A 15,080-nucleotide genomic window follows, 5' to 3' on the forward strand; every position below is an offset into this window, starting at 1 on the left:
TGAACCCAGGAGGCAGAGGTTGCAGTGAGCCGAGATCGCACCACTGCACTCCAGCCTGGGCACAGAGTGACACTCTGTTTCAAAAAATAAAGAACTAAAGAACTGTAATATGATCCAGCAATTCCACTTCTGGGTATGTATCCAAAGGAATTGAAATTAGTATGTTGAAATTATGTCCGTTCTGTCATGTTTACTGCAGCATTACTCGTAATAGTCAGGATATCAAAACAACTGAAGTGCCCATCAATTAATAAGTGGATGAAAAGTGTGAATCTATGTACATGACAGAGTACTATTTAGCCTTTAAAAAGCAAAAAATTCTGTCATTTTCAACATGAATGGACCTAGAGGACATTAAGCCAAGTGAAATAAGCCAGACACAGAGAGACAAATACCACATGACCGCACTTATGTGTGGAATCTTAAAAGTCAAAACTCCTGGCTTCTTGCTACTCCACAATCTTCAGGTTCTCTTCGACCTTTGCTTCCCTGTGTCTGAAGTGGGCTTCTCTTTCTCTGACCTCTTCTCAAACGAAGATATAGTTTAACTATTGACATCATCTCAAATCTAAATCTAAATGTTGAGTGCTCACAAGTTTCTATTTCAAGCCCAGGCTTACCTCCTAAGTTTCAGACTCATTTATCTAACTCTCTGCTAGATAACTGCCCCGGGCACTCCAAACTCAACCTGTTCCAATTTGAACTTAACACATTCCTTACAACTGATTCTTCTTTGGAATTCTCTCTCTCACTTGAGGGTACCATCATCTGGCCAGTTGTTGTCAACCACAACCCTGTGACCTTGGCGTCTCAAATCAAACACCAAATTTTACCCATTTTGTGATCTAAGACTTCATGACTCCATCCCCTGTCTCCCTCTTTTATCATTTCTCTGAGATGGCTATAGCAGCCTCCTACCTGGGCTCCTGAATCCATTCTGCACTCTACAGCTACAGGGATTATGCCACTCACCGTCCCCAGCATTCACATGCCTGTAAGCCATCTATGGCTTCCCAGTGCACATAGGGTAAAGGCCAAATCCATGGTCATGGCTTACAAGGGCCTACAAAGTCTGGTCCTTGTTTGTCTTTTCCCATCTCATTTTTTATACTCTCCTTCATTCACTGCCTCCCAGCTACACTGATCTCTCTGTTTGTCAAACATGCCACACTGCTTCCAACTAGAAAGTCTTTATCCATGGTATTCCCTCTGCTTGGTGAATAACTCCTATTCATCCTGTAAATCTTAGCTCAAACATCACTTTCTCTGGAATGCTGCCTTCCCTGACCAAAAATCAAATATAGTCATCATGGGATCCTAGGGTACCATGAATGTCTCCTTCCTAACTCATCACAGCTATAATTTCACACTTGTTCTTATAATTATTACTTTATAAATATATTTGCTTACCAGACCCTATACTCCAAGAAGTCAGGAACCAAGTTTGATTTTTCTCTTAGACACCTCCCAGTGGCTACCCCGGTTCTGCGTATCCACAGCCCTTAGCACAGGCCTGGCCTCTGAAAGTACAAATAATTACTGTGTGAATTAAATAATTTACTGCTGTGGTTTGAATTAATGCTCTAAAAGTCATGTTGACACTTAATCCCCAATGTGGCAATATTGAGAGGTGGGGCTTTTCGAGGCAATTAATTCATGAGGGCTCTGCCCTCATGAATGGATTAATACATTCGGGGATTAATTGATTAACGGGTTATTGTGGGAGTAGAACTGGTGGCTTTATGAGAAGAGGAAGAGAGACCTGAGCTAGCACGTTGGCACACTCAGGCCCCTCACCTGTGATGCCCTGTGCCACCCTGGCAATCTGCAAGAGTCCCCACCAGCAAGAAGGCTCTTACCAAATGCAGCCTTGGATTTCTCAGCCTCCAGAACCATAAAAAATAAAGTTGTTTTCTCTATAAATTACCTAGTTCCAGGGATTCTGTTATAAGCATCATTAAACAGACTGATACACTTATCTTTCATCCAGTCTTGTTCCCCTGAAATCCACCCTGAACACATTCTACCTAAAATACCCACCAGACCTTGTCCCTGCCCCGCCCTTCAGTGGCTCCCCTTGGCCTTCAGAATGAAGTCAAGTTTCATGCTATACAAGCCCCATCATGGTCATTACCATTCTCTGGGCTCATCTCTGCCCTCTTTGCTGGGCAATTATGCTCCAGAAGCCCAGTTCTACTTCCTGATTTCAGCACACATCATGCTATTTCACACCTAGGGACCGCTGCTCCTGGGATACAATTCACTGGGATTCACCAATTGTTAATATTTTAGCACAATCACTTCCTCCTCATCCTCCCCTGTATGTGTGCATGTGGGTGCATGTGCACTTGGGAGAGCATTTGGGAGTAAGTTGAAGCCATCCTGGCACTTCACTCCTGAACATTTCTGAAGGTATCATCTAAGAATAAGGTCATTCAATTTCATCACCATAATTGTCACACCCGGGAAATTAAGCATTAATATACTACTACTCTAAAGACCATATCCCTAATTATCTAATGAATGCTATAGGTTTTTGTTTTGTTTTGTTTTCTCTGATACCTCATCTCATTCCCTCCACCCACCCATCTCCAGTCTATATCTGGTTTGCTAACTCTACTTCCTTTTTTCCACAATGATTTCAGAAAGGGCAAAGATGACCAGTTGTACACAAAAACCTATTTCTTCTTCTTCTTCCTGAGCACACAGCTTGACCTCATTTCTGAGCCTCCCTTGAAGCTGTATATGTGACTGTGTGGCTGAATTCTAATGACAGAGATGGGTATGATTCTCAGTTCAGGGTTTTTATGAAGCAGCGAGTTCTTGTTCATGCTCTCTCTTTTGTCACCTTAGTGCCAATGATGAAGACAAGCCTTTAGTAGGGCGTGGAACCACAAGATAGAAAGAGCCCTGGGTCATCATATCATTGGATGGAGGAGAATCTCATGTCAAGCAGAAACACATGCCTTGGGTTTATAGGTGGGTAAAAATAAGCTTCTATTATGTTTGAGCCATTTCACAATGGAAGATCTATTGTTACAGGAGCCAATGTCACCAAAGGTGGTTAATAATTGTTCTATAGAAAAGGGACTAGTAGATTTTCTTATCTAGAACCTCTTACCTCAGGAGAGAATGAGAAGTGCAGGGGAAGCCTTGGGAATCATTTTCTAGGCAGAGGTCATCCCAGGAGCTAAAGAGAGGGGAAGGAGCATGGATAGATGTAAGAACTCAGCGCACGGAAACTCCAACCCCCGGTCTCTGTCTGCTAACGTGTGTGAGTGTGCTTGCCCCTAGTTATACCTTTGTGCAATGAGGATTCCATTTAAATCTTAAGGAGCATTGGAGAAAACAGTTAACACAGAGACTGTTTATAAATGCAGAATGACTAACAAAGTGAAAAGAGAAAATCTATAAAAGTTTGCTTTAACAATATGAAAGTAAATGAATAAATAATTACAGCTATTATATAAACTTCTCATTTTGTCTAATTACCATGCAACACAATAATAAGATTTATTCTTAAATATGTCAGGTTTGCTTTGTTGTTAATTCATTTGATCACAATTCCACATTTTGGTCTTGAATGTATAGCCTGCATTGTTTGTTGTTCATGGCTGAGGAAATTAGAGGGAAACTTACTCAACACTCTGCTGTCATGGGAAGTTTTATGGCTGTGAAAACTAGAGAACATTTCATCAGCATCAAAATGTTATGGTTCTTCACAACTTGTTTCAATTTTTGACCATGTGGACTGAATTGGCAGTAGGCTGAAAAGTGAGAAATGTTGCTGAGCCAGACATCTCAGGCTTTTGATGGGTCCTTTGGTTCCATCCAGTCTGGGGTGCTGCATGCCACACTCCTGCTCAGTTAGCTGAGGCTGGAATTTGTCACTTCCGGAGTCTGACTTTGCTTCCAAGCCCTGAGCATCTCGGTATATCTAATTAATTGCATCTGTGATATCTGTATACATTAATTGCTTAATAATATACAATGATGCTAAAGTACTCCAGCAGAGTTATTCTATGTGAACAGAAATGAAAAATCTCACACTTCAACACCATATAATGCTAACAATATAATAACGTAATATAATTATAACATATACAGCATCTGACACTTACTGGGCATGTATGTGGTGCCAAACACTGTTTTACATCTCAAAGCATCTTTACAACAACGCTACGAGAGAGGTAGAGTGGTTCGTCACTTTTTAACCTTAAAGTTTGAGGGGCTATGGAACTTGCCCAAGATCGCAATGCCCTCGTAACTGGGGCTAACTGTTGGATGAGGTCATAAGCCATGTTCACCTCTTTCAGCTTCTCTCAATCATACCCTGAGATAATGTCAATCCCTGTGTAGGCAAAACCGTGAGGTATGGAAATTTATGTTCACTGCTCCTTCATTGCTCCTTGAAGATTTGGGGAATATGAACTTTGATTTGGGGTTGGGTGGGAGAGCTCATTGTAAGAAGTTATATATATGCATATATATTTACCATGTATATATTTTGCTGAGGCCAACCCAATTCTCAATGAGCCTATGATCTAGGTGAAAAAGGCTAAAGAGTCAACAGGCAGTTGCAATCCAGTAGGATAAATGCTGTGATGGGAGAAGTTTAAGACTCTGGAAACCTCTAACTAAAATTTCGGGGCCATCAGGAAAGGTTTCCTGAAGAAGGCATCTATGTTGAGGCCTACAGAACAGGAGGCAATAAACCAGGAGAAGTGAGAAGGCAAGAAAAGAGGGTTCCAGGCAGCAGAACCAGTACAGCTGTGTGAGTGAGAAGAGACTGGTGAACAGGTGACAGTACACTGGCTTCATAAGCATTGAGTGCTCCTTTCCAGAAAGTTCTTGTCTGCATTGAGTGCTCCTTTCCAGAAAGTTCTTCCTTGTCCGCATTGAGTGCTCCTTTCCAGAAAGTTCTTCCTTGTCTGCTACAGTGCCTGGTTTTCTCAGCATTGATCCATTAACAAATAATTCTATCAATAAATTTATAGTGTTTATTAAATATTTACTACACAAGACACTGGGTGAAGAATTGAGAATTCAAAGAACTCTGAGAACCTACCTCTGCCTTCTAAGAGTTTACTGAGTGTGGAGTTGGAACATTCTCAGAAAAAAAAAAAAGAAATATTTAAATAATAAAGCAGGTTTTTGAGTAAGAGGAAGAAAAATGTCATGGTGAATCACTCAAGCTCTGGAGTCAAATCTTACTTCCACCATTTACTACCTCAGTGACCTTGCATAAATTACCTTCCCTTTTTGATCCTCAGTTCCTAACCTATACCATTGGAATAATAACATGTCCTTTTCAAGACTGTTGCAAGGACTAAATAGGTAATGCTCGCACAGCACTTAGAGCATGCTGCTCAGCACAGAACAAGCTCACAATAAATGTTTTAGCCATTATGATATTACCATAATTAATTCACCACATAAATACTTGAATGCCTGCTCTGTGATGCCTTTCCTGCTTTTTATTTCGTGTCTTTCTGGCTTCATGCCATACCAGCCATTGCCCTAGTGCCTGTCTCTCCCCCTTCCACCGGCTTCTTCTCTCCACTCAGCATCATCTGGCCAAAGCAGCATAAACCATGAGCTCTGGAAAAGCGGGTTTGTCTGTCTCACAAACAGGCCTTAGAGTCCCCTGGGCACCTCTCAAAATCTCCCTGGACTATTTGTCACACCATACGGGGAGACCACTGTCTCCTGACCAACTGCAACCTTCTGTTCTCACTCACACAGCAGTGAGTTATATACCACACAGTAACATCTCACCGTGTCATGATCTACTTCTATCTATTATTAATTCTATTAACATCTAACATTTGCTGAGCCTGTATTATGTACCGAAGAAGGTGACAAAGGCCTTGCAGAGGGGATAGAAGATTATTAAATTGGGATGAAGCATCTAGCCTTAAACCATTATGGAGTGCACATTCAAATAGAATCAGTAACCAAAAGCAGATTTTAAAAAAATGACTAAAATCTGAAATTTATGTATTTACTTATTTGTTTACTTATGGCCAATGTTGACAGTATCTCCTATATTTCCAAACCCAGCGCCAGGGAAAACTGGAGCACCGTTAAGATAAGCTGGAAAGTGAAAAGGGAGAATAGGCCTGATGGTGCTGGTGGGACATGGTAGGTTTAGAGTCGTGAGCAAGTTAATTTCAGGGCCATCCAAGGCACAGTGTGCAAGTAAAATGTCCAATCAAGCAGTTGGCAATTCGGGAATGGAGTTGAAGAGAGAGGACAGGCAGAAGTAGATTTAGGCATCCTTCCTAGAGGAATGACCACCCCTTAAATAAAAGTCTTCGGACAAATATTTTGTGAGGGTTAGTAACTTCACCAGGACTACCTAGACTTCTTTGCCCAAGGTTGAGAAAGTTGACTAAGACCCAAGGGGTCTGGGCAGCAACTCCCAGCCGCTTATCTTTGAAGTCTCTTGTTTTAAAACATCCTGTGAATTTTTCATTCTATTCCACAATACATAAATATGATTTTAAATTACCTTTGAGTAAAACTGACATTGCGGCATGACAGGTGGCATTTAGCCTGTGGCTCCACATAGGATAAATTATTCTGGGCACACATGCATAGAAGAGGCTAACACTTCAGCTTGAGACACAAGGCATTCAGTAAGAAACAGGAATCCCACCATCAGATGAGCTGGGAAGTTAGCAAGGGAAGCCCTAGAGGGAATGGAACCCCAGACCAGGGGTTTCGATGAAGGCGAGACCACCTTGAAATGTCTGCTTGCCAGGAGGGTATAAGGTGGAGGGGTTACCTGGGTGATATCACGTCTTGGGGTTCTATAGGATGGGATAAGGACCCCAGAAGGGATAAAGAAGTGCTGGGAAGCCCAGCATTGGCAGTGCCTGTTGACTATGGGTAGAAGGCAGGGAGAATGCCTGGGACTGGGTGATCGGGGAGCCCTTTGCTTTGGGATTCTATAAACAAAGGACTTTGGAAAGTTCTCTGAAGGGCCACTAGCAGGCTGAGATTTCTCTCCTGGGTGGAAACAGACTGCCAGAGCTTCAATCCCACAGCATATTTCACTGACAGATTGGGTGCGATTTTTCCCGAGATGAGGGTGTTTCAAAAGCAGAGGAGGAAAGGGAGGCTGGGAGGGGAAGGTGGGTGGGGGAAGACAGCTGTCAGCTTCAGTGTGGCTTCAGGACAGCTCTTGCAGATGTGGGCAGAGCAACAACTGCCAATTTCCCAAGCCTCGGGCAATTCTCCAAATCCAGGGTCGCAGGAGGGCGGGGGCAATCCTGATAGTACAAGAGGGTCGTGAGAGGCTTTGGGGACAGGGAGCCTAGCTTCAGGGTGGGCTCACTTTGCATGTGAAACGAACATAGCTCCTTGTACCAAATTAAACCAATTTGATCACAATTTGTAATGCAGAGGAGCATAATTAAATTGAAGGTTTTAATTAGGCACAGTTTTGATGAAACTTAACGGAGCCGGCAGGAACAGTCTTGCTGTCTGCTAAACATAATCCTGGCCCGGTGAAGAGCTCTTTAGCTGATGATCTTTAATGACTGCCCAGCTCTCAGCTTCTTAGATGGTGTTGCAGTTAGCTTGGGGGAGGCCTGGGAGGTGGGAGCTGACTGAGGGAGGAAGAAGTGAAGTGGAACTTGTATCCACAGGGAGGCGGCTTGTCTCTTTCAAAGGAATGCTGCTGCTAAACTTTCGGGGTACCCAATTACTCGCTTTTCATCTACCAAAGTGGAGGAATTCATAGTGGAGAGTTCCATGGAGGGCTGTTTCACAGTAATGAGGCAGGAAGGAGAGGGCAGGGCTCCCTCCTGGAGGAGAGGGCCTCTGCAGGGCTTCTTTGCTAATTGCTTCGTGCCTCTCAATTTCACTTCACAAACCCTGAATTTTCCCTTGGGTCCCAACAACAACAACAACAACAACAACAACAACACATTAAAAAAAAAAAAGGCCTCTGGGGTCAGAAATGTGGGAAGAGCCCTCGGCTTTCAGGACTGGATGCTCAGAAGGGCCTGGCCAGGGTCTGTTTACCTTGCACAGCACTCAGCATTGACCTCTGCTGAGGTCAATATAGGGAAGACAGTAAACGCTGCGACACTGAAGGAACGAAGAAATGAACACAACAGTAAATGGATAACTCGTTCACCCTGGGACTCTCCTGACAAAGAGAAAGAGTTAAAAACATGAGCCAGTTGTGCTTGCTGCCTTTTAACAAAAAGTACCTGGGCTTAAAGAAGAAATCCTCTCGTCCTTTCTTCCTTTCTCTCTCCCTTTCTTCCTTTATGTTTAATGTTTGCTGAAGCCTCACTGTATGGCCAGCACTTTACCAGGCTTTATATTCTGGCAGATCCTTAAGAGTCCAAGTTCCTTCCTGCCCTCATAGATCTAGCAGGCAGCAGTGGGTACATATTTATGAATTACAGGAAGCTCTGCACAGGAATAACAGAGAAGTCATACTTTGGTTTAGATCAGGAATCAGTGAATGACAGCTGAGGGCCAAATCACGCCATTGTCTATTTTTATAATTAAAGTTTTATTGGAACAGAGCCATATCTGTTCATTTACATATAGTCTATGGCTGCTTTTGCTACAATGCCAGAGTTGAAGTTGAGTAGTTGTGACAAAGACTTCATGGCCTGCACAGCCTAAAGTATTTACTATCTGTCTCTTTACAGAAGAAGTATGCCAACTCCTGGCTTAGATGGTCAGGGCAGACCTCTCAGAGAAGATGAGGTTTGGCTCAGATCTAGAGGAGAATTTTAGCTGGATGAGGGGTTTTGTACCCTGGAGTTGATGGGGAAAGAAGTGATGGCCCTACAATGGGGATAAATGTGGGTGTTGAAGGACCTGGAGGAAGGTCTGTTTGATTGGAGGTTGGTGATGGAAGGACACAGGGCTTGGATGAGATGGAAGAGGAGGGAAGGCCATTTTATTCAGAACTTTGTAATTTGGATCCGGGGAAGGGATTTGGATAAGATTTTGAGTGCACTGGAAGGCTCCTAGAGGACTGTAAGCAGGAGCATGTTGTGATGTAATTTTTAAAGAGCACTCTGGCCACTGTGGTGAAAGTAGCTTGCAACCTTCAGATGTTGGTGGCTTGTGTCAAGTTCATATCAGTACCAGTGGAGAGTCATAGGCAGATTTGAGAGGTAAACTGACAGGATTTAGAAATACATTAAATGTTGGAGAGGTGGTTAGGAAGAAGGAGAGGTCAAGAATGATCCCTCCCAGACTTTTGGCCTGAGCTCCTGGGTGGTCCCATTTGCCGAGATTGGGAAGACAGGGACTGGGGTAAAGAGAAGTTTGGGTGGGTGATTTAAGAGGTCAGTACTTTTCATCCTCCTTAAAATTGAGATTCGTGTGAGACTCCAAGTAAAGGTGACAGGGAGAGAGTTGAATATATGACCCTGAAGTGCAGATGAGAGGCCTACGCTAAAGATAAAAAATGTGTGAGTCATGGGCATAGAGAGGGTATTTAAGCAATGAGGCCGGATGAGCTCACCTAGGGCAGGAAGTAAGGAGAAACGGAGTGGGACCCATAGCTGATGATTTTTTGTAGGCTGCTTAGCTTTAGTTTGGCCTATTACTACTCTTTGCTATTTATCAAAGCAGCAGACTGAGAGTAAAATACTAAAGAGACTTAATTAAGGAATATGCTTAAAGAAATGCAATAAATTATTCTTAGGCATATAGGCATGTACAGTTATTCATATGCTTAATAATAATTCATTGTATTTCCTTAAGCATATTCCTTAAGTAGATGACCCCCCACCAAAATTGGCATCAAATGGAGGGCCTTGTATCTTTCTAAATAATGAAAATATAAGTAGAATATGCATTGCATAAATGGTACATGAATCGTTTGCTCTTGTGAACATTTTCCATCCTTTTTCAAGTTGACTGTTAGTTGACCTGTTTAAACTGGTGGTTCCCAATCACAGCTGCCCAGCAGAATCATCTGATCAGCGGGTTGAAACTGTGGACCTCTAGGATCCCACTCAGAGACATTTAGTAGGCCTGGGCTAAGTGTCCAGGAATCTCTGTTTTTAACAAAGACCCCCAGGGGATTCTGATGGCCATGGTTCAGCATTGGTAATGACAGTTTTTCTGGATATATCAAAGGCAAACTTGAGATCTGCCCCATCCAAATAAATCAATTTTCTAAACTGACAGGGATCTAAATTAGCAAGTTTGGGGGAGGATGTAAATGTTTTGCTTATACAGGCAACAGGATTATTGACTTATCACATGCTCACTTCCTTCTTCTTCCTTCCTCCCTCTCATCCCTCATTAAGGCCTGAAGATCTCAGTTTACACAAATCTTTCAGCCAGCACATAGATATGTCCTGCTCACATGTACACATGTGATATTTTTCCATCTCCTTCCCTCTCTCTCCATCTTGCACATGTACACACATAGTCTCTTCTCTATTCATCTTCACCAACACTGCCTCAGTTCAAGGTCTTGTCATCTTTCACTTAGGCCATGGTCACAGTTTCCTAACTGCTTTCTTTGCCAGACCAGTCACTATCACCTCTAGTCCATTCTCTAGGAGTTAACTGCTGGGATTAACTTTCATAAACCAAGCCTAATTTCCTCAGGCTCCTTCTCTATGAGAAAATTCTCTATTGCCTGTTGGGAAAATTCCAAACCTCTTGGCATAGCATTCAATCACTGTTATAGAGTGATACCAGTGTTCTTTGTCAGTGAGGCTTCCTCCATTACCAATACCAATTCACTTGAGCCCCATCCATACCTACCAATCCACACCTGTTTCTTCACACCTGCCCTCCCACACCTGTCTAGCCACCTCTGCCCTTTGACACCTGCCTATACACACTTTTTCATACACAACTCCATGCCTTGGTCTGAAATTCATTCATTCCTAGAACTGCCTGGTCAACTCTTCCTCATCCTTTAAAAACCAACTCAGATGTTCCCTTTGCTCTAAAGTCTTCCTCAGCTCCACAGTCAGAGCCTGTTATCTCTTCCTTTATTCTCAGTGTAGCAATTAGCATATATCTTTATTGGGACATTTACCGTATTTTATTGTAATTATTTCTTCCTTACCAATCTTCAGCTCCTAAATCAAACTGTAAAATTTATTCGCCATTCTACGCGTAGTGTCAGGCTCAATGTCAGGCTTAGAGTGGGTCTTCCATAAATATGTGGAGAGATTTTTTTTCTCTCTTTCCTTGCTGTCAAGTTTTCCATAAGCTGAGTTCCTAAAGTGATCAGTGTTCCTGTCAGTAACAGCCCATCTTCTGTTTTCTGATTGATTCGCGTGTATCTAGGAAAGCAGATAACTGAGCTTATTAGAATTTTGTGACAAACAAGAGGTAAGAGTTTCCTAGAGGGCACCAGAGTGTCTCTTGGAATAAAATGCATTAACTTTAGTGTGTGGTCGTCCTGAGTCTCCTATCTCGCTTCTTTCTGGGTTATCAGAATGTTCTGAAGATTTAGGCTGCTGTGTACTTATCTCTGGACAAGTAAGAAATATACATTATACAAATGGAGCCATGTTGTTTATTTTTTTATTCCCCCAAATTAAAATAAAAAACAACAGGAATGAGAGGCCATGAAAATTCACAGTAGGTTCTTTTTCTGTTGCCTATAACAAAATACCTGAAACTGGGCAATTTATAAAGAGAAAGAACTTACTTGTTACAGCTAGGAAGGCTGAGAAGTTAGAAGTTGAGGGCCCTCATCTGGTGAGGGTCTTCTTGCTGGTGGGATTGCTGCAGAGTCCTGAGATGGTGCAGGGGATTACATGGTGAGGAGCTGAGCATGCTAGCTCAGGTCTCTCTTCCTCTTCATATATGTGTATGTGTATTTATGTACTTATTTATTTATTTTTGAGACAGAGTCTCTCTCTGTCACCCAGGCTGGAGTGCAGTGGTGTGATCACGGCTCACTGCAACCCCTCCTCCTGGGCTTAGTGATTCTCTCACCTCAGCCTTCCAAGTTGCTGTGACTACAGGTGTGCACCACCACACCTGGCTAATTTTTGAATATTTTTTGTAGACACAGGGTTTCATTATGTTGTCCAGGCTGTTCTCGAACCCCTGGGCTCAAGCAATACACCCTCCTCGGACTCCCAAAGTGCTGGAACTACAAGTGTGAGCCAACGTGCCCAGTACCTCTTCTTATAAAACCACCCGTTCCACTCCCAAATAACCATCAATCCATTAATCTATGAATGGATGAATCCATTCATAACGGCAGAGACCTCATGAGCCAGTCACCTCTTAAAGGTCCCACCTCTCAATACTACTACATTTGAGTTTCGGAAGGAATGAATATTCAAACCATAGCAATAGGTTTCCTTGACCTGGAGTCCACAGGCAGACATTAGGCAATCCATGAGCTCTTCCTGCATTGTATGCAACGTGCATACGCATGCATGTGAATTCTAGGAGTAGGTTCTGTAATTTTTATGAGATTCTCAAAGGGTTTTGACATCCCTAAGAATTAGGACTCACTAATTTAGAATATATTTTTGTGCCTTTTGAAAAAAATGTTCATATTTAAAAGTAATGCATGAATCTTAAAAAGCCTTGGGAATGTAATTTTAGTGTTATGTGCTGACTCGCATGTTCTCCAATCTTCTCAAGAATCTCCAGATTTGCATTCTTCACCCATTGTTTTAGCCTCCAAGCCAAGAAGAGAGCAAAGTGGTATTGTTTCTAATAGGTCCTGTAAATAAACACAGCATCTGTTGCCTACAGAAACCATTCCCCAGGGCCCAGGGCATTAAATAATAAAAGAAAATGCTTTCTGCTAAACCACAAATCATAGAAAATATTCTCACTTGGATAATTTACACAGATTACTTCTTAACAAATTGGTTGTTTGAGCTGATCATGTTGATCACTAAAGCACTGTGCAGACTTTCTTCTAGGTTTAGAAACGTTACAAATGCATTGTGAGGCCCAGGGTCTTTGCCACTGACTCACTAGCTTGCAAATGCACCTTAAGAAATGCTTTGTGATCTTAAAAGCCAGAGTGAGTGTGTTTTGCTTACAAAACAGTTGTCTTCAGTCTTTCATGTCAATAAGTAGAAACTACCAGGGTCCATCTAACATTCTTTGAGCAGTGCTGCCACCAGAGTCTGCTGGGAAAAGGAGTTGAGGTACCACTTGATGGTGGGTGGGCTTGATGGCTTCATTTCATCACCTTTCCCTACTGTTCCCAACTTGTTCTTCCTCATGTATTTCCACCTCATTGAATGATGCTCATTCAAACACTTAACTAAAGAGAAAAAATACGGGCACCATCTTATTTCCTCTCTCTCCTTTCTCCCATCCCTAATCCTGTTAAGCCAACCCTCTTATCTTCTCATATCTGTCCATGTCCTTTGGTTTGGAACACTGAAGTCTCTCATCTGGATGAAAGTAGTGGCTTCCTAACTAGTTTTCCTTACTCCCACCTTGCCCTGACTCCAGTTCAAATAAATTTCTCAAAGCACGAAACTGACCATGGCTTTCTCGTCCTCCCTCATACTCCTTTTCCACCACTACCCCACCCAGAACTCAGTATCTCCTCCAAATAAATGTCAAACACACATCAGTTTGAAGAATAGTCAGACTGAGAGCCAGTAGGATGCCCAGGGGTCCGGCCACACCTGGTCGACATAGAGCCCACCATTCTCTGGGTAACTGCCTGCTTGGTTGTTGGTCTCTACCAGCTTGTGAACTCTAGGAGAGTGGGAGCTGGGTCTTATTTATAGCTATAGCTGTTTTCTATCAGAGTGCCTGGTACATGGTAAGTAATCAGTACATATTAAATGAATAATTAAATAAAACTTGAAGGCAACAAAAAATGCTTTTTAATGGCAACATGGATAATGAAAGTACAAATTCCTCCCACTAAAGTAATAAACATTCATGGGACAGAAATAATCTGAGCATGTCTTTTTCGGATGTTTACTAATCCTCATTTAAGTTCAGTAACTTTTAGTACAATATGCTTTTCTTTGGATCCCAAAGAGTAGTGAGAGGTACAGCTGGGGTTCCAGACCTCACTTCTGATTCTAACTCCTCGCACTCAATTTACCATGCTACACTGCGTAGAAGATAAGTGAAGGGCGCCAGTTGGTGGTATGTCTGTAAGTAGAATGAGGTGCTTCTCATTCTAAAGAAGCGTGCCATTGCGTAATTACCCAAGTCATTAATGTATCATTTAATGCATGTATAAGTTTATTACATTAGCTTCAAAGCCTAAGCAGCTCCACACAAGACACCAGACATTCACATTCATCAAGGGCTGGAGGGCATGATTCAACACATCTTGTCTGCCAAATCTTTCCTGTGCTTGAACTAGAGACAAAATGAAGAGCTCTTAAAATAGTTGATAATTTGTAATTCATTCTTTTATTTCCAGTGCCTTTGTCCAAATTGTAACAGTATAATTCTGATAAACAAGTACAGGTATCCTTTCCAGGTATCTAGGTGCCAAGTGCCTATCTCTCCAATGGGCACAGGGTGACTTAGGTAGTGTTACATGTACGTGTCCTTTCTGCCCCAACCTGCATGTCCTCATTCATCCTGGAATAGAGTGTCCTTCTTTGCTACAAGTTATGGGGCTATACAATCCAAATTGAAGCTGAGCAAGAGGTTTAGGAAACTCAATTTGAGAAAAGCCTTCCTTGGTAATAATAATTTTTTAAATTACCTATTCTCAGTCTTATTTTTTCTCTAAGGAAACTCTTCTTCCATACTCTCAGGCCCTGGGGAAATAGGAATTAGTGTCCCAGCCCCGATACAGAAAAGACCTGTGACCCAGATTGGCCAATCTATGTACTGGACCACAGTGACTTGTTCAAGTTTGGGAACAGAATTAGAGTCTCCTACAATTAATATTTGGACACAAAGAGAAATTCTCTTTCCATTGAGGATATTAAGCTTGAAGGCTGTAGATGGATGATTACTGGTAACCATTTTGCCGTTTGGTGAGATCTTATCTGCAAGTCGAGGTTAACAACAAGTGATGACGATAATGGTGGTGGTGATGACAGAAGACATTTATTGAGTATTGTGTATATACCAAGAATTACTCTAAGTGCTTTACAATTAGA

General features: G+C 42.2%; 1 long non-coding RNA gene across 1 annotated transcript in view; it reads right to left on the reverse strand.

The window, feature by feature from the left end:
* LOC105723184 (uncharacterized) overlaps positions 1 to 15,080 on the reverse strand; it is a 125,696-nt gene that overhangs the window by 91,153 nt on the left and 19,463 nt on the right. Inside the window, exons 2-5 of the long non-coding RNA XR_001108770.2 lie at positions 11,045 to 11,294; positions 8,035 to 8,161; positions 3,122 to 3,190; positions 1,411 to 1,520 (exon numbers count right to left, since the gene is read on the reverse strand). This is a non-coding gene — a long non-coding RNA (uncharacterized LOC105723184). The remainder of the gene's footprint in view (positions 1 to 1,410; positions 1,521 to 3,121; positions 3,191 to 8,034; positions 8,162 to 11,044; positions 11,295 to 15,080) is intronic.

Source organism: Aotus nancymaae, unplaced genomic scaffold, assembly GCF_030222135.1.
Source record: "Aotus nancymaae isolate 86718 unplaced genomic scaffold, 86718_ANA_hifiasm-v0.15.2.pri h1tg000015l_0, whole genome shotgun sequence".
Lineage (NCBI taxonomy): Eukaryota > Metazoa > Chordata > Mammalia > Primates > Aotidae > Aotus > Aotus nancymaae.